The sequence below is a fragment of the Tupaia chinensis genome, unplaced genomic scaffold (genome assembly GCF_000334495.1).
Source record: "Tupaia chinensis unplaced genomic scaffold, TupChi_1.0 Scaffold000399_1, whole genome shotgun sequence".
Taxonomy (NCBI): Eukaryota; Metazoa; Chordata; class Mammalia; order Scandentia; family Tupaiidae; genus Tupaia; species Tupaia belangeri.
Genome location: NW_006159901.1, coordinates 379,744 through 388,529, shown reverse-complemented (window position 1 = coordinate 388,529; position 8,786 = coordinate 379,744).

Below are 8,786 nucleotides of genomic sequence, written 5' to 3'. Positions count from 1 at the left end.
ACTAAATAAACCACTTAGACCTTTCATGACTCAGAAACCACAGACCCCACAGCCAACATGCACCTATTCTTTCTTGTCTGCAAATATTGATTGAGATACTATTATGTGATTTAAAATGACTTTGTCGGTTGAGCCTATTATGTGACTAATACAATGCTTGGATTGAGGATGTAATGGTAAAATGAGATTCACCCTCTCCCTTCAAAAGCAGATAATCCCACTCTGATGTGGCACATTTTATGACACAGAGAGCAGTGTAATTTTTTGCTGTTGTTGTTGTTAAAGGATTATTTATTTAATTTTATTTATTATTATTTTAAAAATTTTATCACCAAAGAGAGACAGAGAGAGAGAGGGAAAGCGAGGAAGCAAGCTGCCAGGACTGGGACTCAAAATGCCAAGTGAGAATCCAGTGCCCCAACCACCATGTCACCTGCTGGCCCTGAGTAGCATGATCTAATGCAAAAAACTTGAGCTGAGCCTTGCCACTAACTAGATGTGTGTCCTTGGGCAAGTCACTTTGCTTTTCTGAGACTCAGTTTTCTCATGTATATTTCAGGACAATTACCTACATTCTGGGATTCAGTAAAGTAATGCTTAGTATCAAATGTTTGTCTCACATGTCAATGAATGTTAGCTATGATTCTGTTATGATTTTATGGTAAGTTAATAGAGAATGCTATTTATATATTAAGATATCTTATTTTAAGGGCAAACCTAGAAAAAGTGAGTAATTAGAGATGCCTTTTAAAAATTTTTATATCTCTATCCCTTCTATCTGAGTAAATCTCTCTCCTCCTGCTTTTCTGGAGTCCCATGTGCTCTGGATCATCTGATTTTCTTCTCCTATCTGTCCCAGTGGACTGATGGATGGGAAGGAATCTAAGTGAGGTATGCCCATCACACATGGTCATTGGTTTAGAGTATCACCCCTCCTGGAGCATTCACATCTCACCCAGAGCATGCTGTCATTTGAGGTATCGGTAAAAACTGCCTTTTTCTAAAAGTAATTAAAGAGTTTGGTATTTGTATAAAGAGAGATAAATAGAGATGAGATTGTTCCAGAAACAGATCCATGAATACATGGTAACTTGGTTCATAACAGAGATGGCAATGCAAATCTGGAGAGAAAGGAAGAAATATTCAAGAGCATTCCTATGTCAGGCTATATACCCAAGTAAATTACACATGAATTAAGGCCCAAAGGTGAAAACGAGTTTGAAGCTTTGAGAAGAAAGCATGGGATACTTTAAAACAGAGTGATTCATCTCAAAATGCATGCATAAAAAGGAAGAGGTTTGTAAATATGATTCTATTGAAATAATACACTTCTCTACCAATAAAGACACAATAAACAAAGTTAAAATACAAGCTGAAGACTGAAAGACGATATTTGTAATGCCTACAACCAACGAAAGATTCACAATACGGTTTTATTTCTTAAATTCCTATGAATCAATAAGGAGAAGGAAAATCCAAGAAAATAGGCAAATAATATAAACTGGATAGTCACAGAAAAGAAAGAAGCTCAATTTCATTCATAAAAAGGGAAAAACTAATTAAAACTATGTGTGGATCTAACCTGTGGCCTAATGGTTAAGAGAGCTGGATCCCACATGATTGAGCATGGTTTGAATCTCAGTCTTTTTGGCTTGAAAAAATGTAGTGGTTCCTTGTGCATGTGTGCCTTCGAATCCCAACGGGATAGAGAAATGGGGAAGAAGGATTGTAGTGTGACCATAACCCACTGGAGGGTACTTTTCCTCTCTTCCCCGCTCTGTCTGTCTTGGGGAAACACATGTGCCCTCTACAATTAAAGAAAAATAGCGCGATATGATTTTACACCCTTGAGGCTGGTAAAAGTGATATATGTGCTAAAACCAAGTTTTGGCAAGGATATAGACAAAAAAGCTTTCTCATACATTGCTGGTGGAAGTATAAATTAAACTATAGACTATGCTAGGGAGTACAGTGTCAATACCTACCAAAGTTGAAGGTGTATATATCCTAAGACCCAGCAATTCTACTTGATACGTAACCTAGATCTCTTGCAATGTATATGAAGTGATAGGCTTAAGAATATTCATTGCATCCTTATTTATAAAGGCAAAAAAGTGGGGACAATTTAAAAGCCCATCAGTGAAAGTATAGAAAAGTAAGTAGTGAATTAGTCACATAACACTGTACACACAACAGTTCAAATGAATGAGATAGAACTACATGTATCAGTATGGATCAATTTTTGAAACATGGATTGTAATAGGAACAGCAAACTAAAGAAGAATCTCTATTATATAGCACCTCTTAGATGAAAACTTAAAAATACTCCAAATTTTATATTGTTGACGTTACCTATTTATATATATCAGAGATATTTTTACTATAGGTGTGTGTACTTGCCAGAGACAGAAAGTGAGAAATCACCCCCGGAGGGGAATGGCCACGCCCCAATCCCTTCTCTTCTGGGGTCCTCTTAGGATTTGGGCACACATGCACATACACCCAGTGTGAGGTTTAAGCTGCCGAGTCTGGGACTAGAACAGTTGGCCATGTGGGAGTCCAGTGACATAACTGTTATGCTATCTGCTGGTCCTGATAGATGTTGTTTATAGTGTGTATGTTTATTATGTATGTGCATATGCATTATATTTAAAAATACATATGTGAGATATGTAAAACTATATAGTTAATGTATCAAAAATAATTATGGACTGGATAATAGCTACTTGAGGACACTTTAGAGACAGAGGAAAGAGAGGAGGATGACAATGGTTTGGTGTGAGAGGGTTTAAAGAAGCTTCGAGGTCGAGCTTCAGTGGTACAGAAGTGGTGGTCCATTCTACCATGCTAAAGAAATATGGAAGATGAGGAATCCGTTCCCAGGTTGACCTGTATATGCTGGGCTTGTGTATGTCTGTGATCCTGGCTAACTGGGAAAGGCTAACAGGGAGATCATGGCATGACACCCTATTAATAGAATCATATTTTCAAACCTCTTCCTTTTTATGACTTTCTCTGTATTTCTCTCTCATGAAATAAATTAATGAATAAACTTAAAAAAAGATTTAAACCAAATATGATAAAATGTTATTGCTAAAACTAGAGTGTTGATGTTTATAAACACAGGTGTTTATACTTTTCTGTTTGATGTTTTTTTGTTTTTGTCTTTTTTTATTTTTGGAGAGATTTTCACTATAGGGCGTGTGCGCTCGCCAGACAGACAGAAAGAGACATAGAGACAGAAAGCGAGAAATCACCCCCAGAGGGGATGGTCACGCCACAATCCCTTCTCCTCCATTCTCCTCTCGGGATCTTGGGCACGCACGCACACACGCCCAGCGTAGTTTTAAGCCACCGGGTCCGGGATGCGATCCGTGGTCGACTACGTAGGAATCCAGCGACATAGCCATTACGCTAACTGCTGGTTCCCATGATGTTTTAAAATTTAAAAAAAATGAAAAAAATGAGTTCCTTTTCTTACTTATGGTTTATCCAAATTGGATAGTACATGTAAGGGTCTATTTATTCCCTATTGTATTTCATGGATTTACCACATCTAGTTTGGCTCCATGTCATGCCCTCCATTTCTGAAGACAGAGCTCATCTAGGGCAAGGAGGCCATGCCTGGGTATGTAGTCTTTTTACTTCACAAAGGTGTGTTCAGTAAAGGGTGCAGGGGTTTGGAATGTGACTTATGCCCTGCACTCAAGCTATGCTCCCTGGCGCAAGCCTGCATCCCTGGCATGGCTGTCTCATACCAGAGCAGATACCTTGGACTAAACTATAGACTATGCTAGGGAGTACAGTGTCAATACCTACCAAAGTTGAAGGTGTATATATCCTAAGACCCAGCAATTCTACTTGATACGTAACCTAGATCTCTTGCAATGTATATGAAGTGATAGGCTTAAGAATATTCATTGCATCCTTATTTATAAAGGCAAAAAAGTGGGGACAATTTAAAAGCCCATCAGTGAAAGTATAGAAAAGTAAGTAGTGAATTAGTCACATAACACTGTACACACAACAGTTCAAATGAATGAGATAGAACTACATGTATCAGTATGGATCAATTTTTGAAACATGGATTGTAATAGGAACAGCAAACTAAAGAAGAATCTCTATTATATAGCACCTCTTAGATGAAAACTTAAAAATACTCCAAATTTTATATTGTTGACGTTACCTATTTATATATATCAGAGATATTTTTACTATAGGTGTGTGTACTTGCCAGAGACAGAAAGTGAGAAATCACCCCCGGAGGGGAATGGCCACGCCCCAATCCCTTCTCTTCTGGGGTCCTCTTAGGATTTGGGCACACATGCACATACACCCAGTGTGAGGTTTAAGCTGCCGAGTCTGGGACTAGAACAGTTGGCCATGTGGGAGTCCAGTGACATAACTGTTATGCTATCTGCTGGTCCTGATAGATGTTGTTTATAGTGTGTATGTTTATTATGTATGTGCATATGCATTATATTTAAAAATACATATGTGAGATATGTAAAACTATATAGTTAATGTATCAAAAATAATTATGGACTGGATAATAGCTACTTGAGGACACTTTAGAGACAGAGGAAAGAGAGGAGGATGACAATGGTTTGGTGTGAGAGGGTTTAAAGAAGCTTCGAGGTCGAGCTTCAGTGGTACAGAAGTGGTGGTCCATTCTACCATGCTAAAGAAATATGGAAGATGAGGAATCCGTTCCCAGGTTGACCTGTATATGCTGGGCTTGTGTATGTCTGTGATCCTGGCTAACTGGGAAAGGCTAACAGGGAGATCATGGCATGACACCCTATTAATAGAATCATATTTTCAAACCTCTTCCTTTTTATGACTTTCTCTGTATTTCTCTCTCATGAAATAAATTAATGAATAAACTTAAAAAAAGATTTAAACCAAATATGATAAAATGTTATTGCTAAAACTAGAGTGTTGATGTTTATAAACACAGGTGTTTATACTTTTCTGTTTGATGTTTTTTTGTTTTTGTCTTTTTTTATTTTTGGAGAGATTTTCACTATAGGGCGTGTGCGCTCGCCAGACAGACAGAAAGAGACATAGAGACAGAAAGCGAGAAATCACCCCCAGAGGGGATGGTCACGCCACAATCCCTTCTCCTCCATTCTCCTCTCGGGATCTTGGGCACGCACGCACACACGCCCAGCGTAGTTTTAAGCCACCGGGTCCGGGATGCGATCCGTGGTCGACTACGTAGGAATCCAGCGACATAGCCATTACGCTAACTGCTGGTTCCCATGATGTTTTAAAATTTAAAAAAAATGAAAAAAATGAGTTCCTTTTCTTACTTATGGTTTATCCAAATTGGATAGTACATGTAAGGGTCTATTTATTCCCTATTGTATTTCATGGATTTACCACATCTAGTTTGGCTCCATGTCATGCCCTCCATTTCTGAAGACAGAGCTCATCTAGGGCAAGGAGGCCATGCCTGGGTATGTAGTCTTTTTACTTCACAAAGGTGTGTTCAGTAAAGGGTGCAGGGGTTTGGAATGTGACTTATGCCCTGCACTCAAGCTATGCTCCCTGGCGCAAGCCTGCATCCCTGGCATGGCTGTCTCATACCAGAGCAGATACCTTGGACTAATTTGGGTGCTTGGGGAGGATCATGTTTCTAAGCTGACCAAGTAGCATGGATGCATTTTGTATTTGCACGAAGGCATGGTCTAGACAGAAAACAGACCTCATTTAGGAGATTAAGGTCATGCCTAAGGTTTTCCAGCCTATTGTGGTAGGTATTATCTAAGTATTTGATAATAAGGTTGAAAACATGCTTACTCTGCTTGGTACAGCCAGAGGGAGGATGGAGGAGGATCCAAGTTGTTCACTAGACTCGCCATCTTTTGGTCGGTCACCATTTCTCTAGACATTTCTTCATTCCACAGCACCTGGAAGCAAATCAAGATTCCACTGCCCTGCCTCCTTCTAACTAAGAAGCACCCTAAAGAACACCTGGCAAATTCTTTAAAAAAATGCATGGGCATTTCCTAATGGTCTTGAATGGGGAAGCATGACTGATATAAGATCAGTCCTTGACTGGGATTGCAAATGTAGATACCTGACAGCAGCTGCTTGAGGTGAGCAACTCTGACTTCATTTATTTCCAACTGCTTTGGATTCAGTTACATTAAACCTGCTCAGGGGGCTAATAGCTTGGTGGTACATAGGGATCTAATGAATTGGCATAGTCACCTCTGACTCAGGAGAAGAACAGTGATTACCTCTGCTCTTTTTTTTTTTTTCTTTTCTTTTTTTTGGAGAGGTTTTTGCTATAGGTGAGTGCACTGTCCAGAAAGACAGAGACAGAGAGACAGTAAGCGAGAAATCACCCACCAGGGGCGATGGCCATGCCGCAATCCCTTCTCCATTCTCCTCTTGGGATCTTGGGCACACACACACACGCCCGGCATGAGTTTAAGCCACCAGGTCCAGGACTTGAACTGCGGTTGACTACATGGGAGTTCAGCGACATAGCCATTACGCTAACTGCTGGTCCCTTCACCTCCTCTCTTCATCTGTGTACCTAAAGCAGCAGGAGATAGCAGGTGTGCAAGAGCTATCAAGTGAAGTGAGAATGGTGTTTATATATTCTGCCCCTGAAGCTGCAACAAATCCTCTAGGAAATGTGTACTACTACTACCTTAAAGGAGATACTCATTAGATTACTGCATTATAATGAATTCTATTCTAAAGTTATAGCTATAATGAAAGTCAATATAGTGTAGATTATATTTTTTCTTTCAACCAATTATCCAAGGTTATCTGATGAGTGCCTACTATGTGCTGTTTGCTAGGAATAGAAGATTGAGTAATAAATTGTTTCTTTTGATGAAGACACTCAGATAATTGCACTCCAGTATTTTAAGGGCAGGCAAGGAAGAAAATCCATGAGGCTGTGGGATGTCAAACTCAGCAGTCAGGAAGGGAACTTTTGGATCAGGGAAGGCTTCCTGAAGGAGGTAATATCTGAGTTACATTTAAAAGGCTAAGAGGAGTCAGCAGGTAGTGTAGTGGTTAAGGGACCAAACTCCCACATGGCTGACTGCTGTTTTAGTCCTGGACATGGTGGCCTGAAAATCACACCAGATGTGTGTGTGCCTGCATGCCCAAAATCCCAAGAGGAGAAAGGAGGAGAAGGGATTACAGTGTAGTCATACCCATGGGAGGATTTCTCACTTTCCCTCCCTTTGTCTGTCTCCTGTAAGTGCATGCCTTATGACAAAGAAAAAGAAAGGGAAGGAAAGAAAGAAAAGAAAAGAAAGAGAAGAAAGAAAGAAAGAAAGAAAGAGAGAAAGAAGGAAAGAAAAAAGAGAGAAAGAAAGAAAGAAGGAAGGAAAAAAAGAAAGAAGAAAGAAAGAAAGAAAGAAAGAAAGAAAGAGGGGCGATGGCCATGCCGCAATCCCTTCTCCATTCTCCTCTTGGGATCTTGGGCACACACACACACGCCCGGCATGAGTTTAAGCCACCAGGTCCAGGACTTGAACTGCGGTTGACTACATGGGAGTTCAGCGACATAGCCATTACGCTAACTGCTGGTCCCTTCACCTCCTCTCTTCATCTGTGTACCTAAAGCAGCAGGAGATAGCAGGTGTGCAAGAGCTATCAAGTGAAGTGAGAATGGTGTTTATATATTCTGCCCCTGAAGCTGCAACAAATCCTCTAGGAAATGTGTACTACTACTACCTTAAAGGAGATACTCATTAGATTACTGCATTATAATGAATTCTATTCTAAAGTTATAGCTATAATGAAAGTCAATATAGTGTAGATTATATTTTTTCTTTCAACCAATTATCCAAGGTTATCTGATGAGTGCCTACTATGTGCTGTTTGCTAGGAATAGAAGATTGAGTAATAAATTGTTTCTTTTGATGAAGACACTCAGATAATTGCACTCCAGTATTTTAAGGGCAGGCAAGGAAGAAAATCCATGAGGCTGTGGGATGTCAAACTCAGCAGTCAGGAAGGGAACTTTTGGATCAGGGAAGGCTTCCTGAAGGAGGTAATATCTGAGTTACATTTAAAAGGCTAAGAGGAGTCAGCAGGTAGTGTAGTGGTTAAGGGACCAAACTCCCACATGGCTGACTGCTGTTTTAGTCCTGGACATGGTGGCCTGAAAATCACACCAGATGTGTGTGTGCCTGCATGCCCAAAATCCCAAGAGGAGAAAGGAGGAGAAGGGATTACAGTGTAGTCATACCCATGGGAGGATTTCTCACTTTCCCTCCCTTTGTCTGTCTCCTGTAAGTGCATGCCTTATGACAAAGAAAAAGAAAGGGAAGGAAAGAAAGAAAAGAAAAGAAAGAGAAGAAAGAAAGAAAGAAAGAAAGAGAGAAAGAAGGAAAGAAAAAAGAGAGAAAGAAAGAAAGAAGGAAGGAAAAAAAGAAAGAAGAAAGAAAGAAAGAAAGAAAGAAAGAAAGAAAGAAAGAAAGAAAGAAAGAAAGAAAGAAAGAAAGAAAAAGAAAGGAAGAAGAAACAAAAAAAACACCTAAGGGAAAAGAAGGCTAAGGAGAGTCTGCCTTGGGAAATGACATTGCAGGTACCTGAGGCAGCCCAATTCAACATAATATAAATGTCAGCAATTGCTTTTGTCCACCCAGATGCTGGTTTTTTTTTTTTTTTTTTTCTTTTCTTTTCTTTTCCTGGATAACCCATTGGAAAACTTTCCTTTCTCTGCTGGGAGTGGCCTTGGTAGAGCTGTTAATAAAAGTTCTCTGAGATCCAAGCCCCAGGAAGCTGAGGGCCAAAGGCAGCTCAGG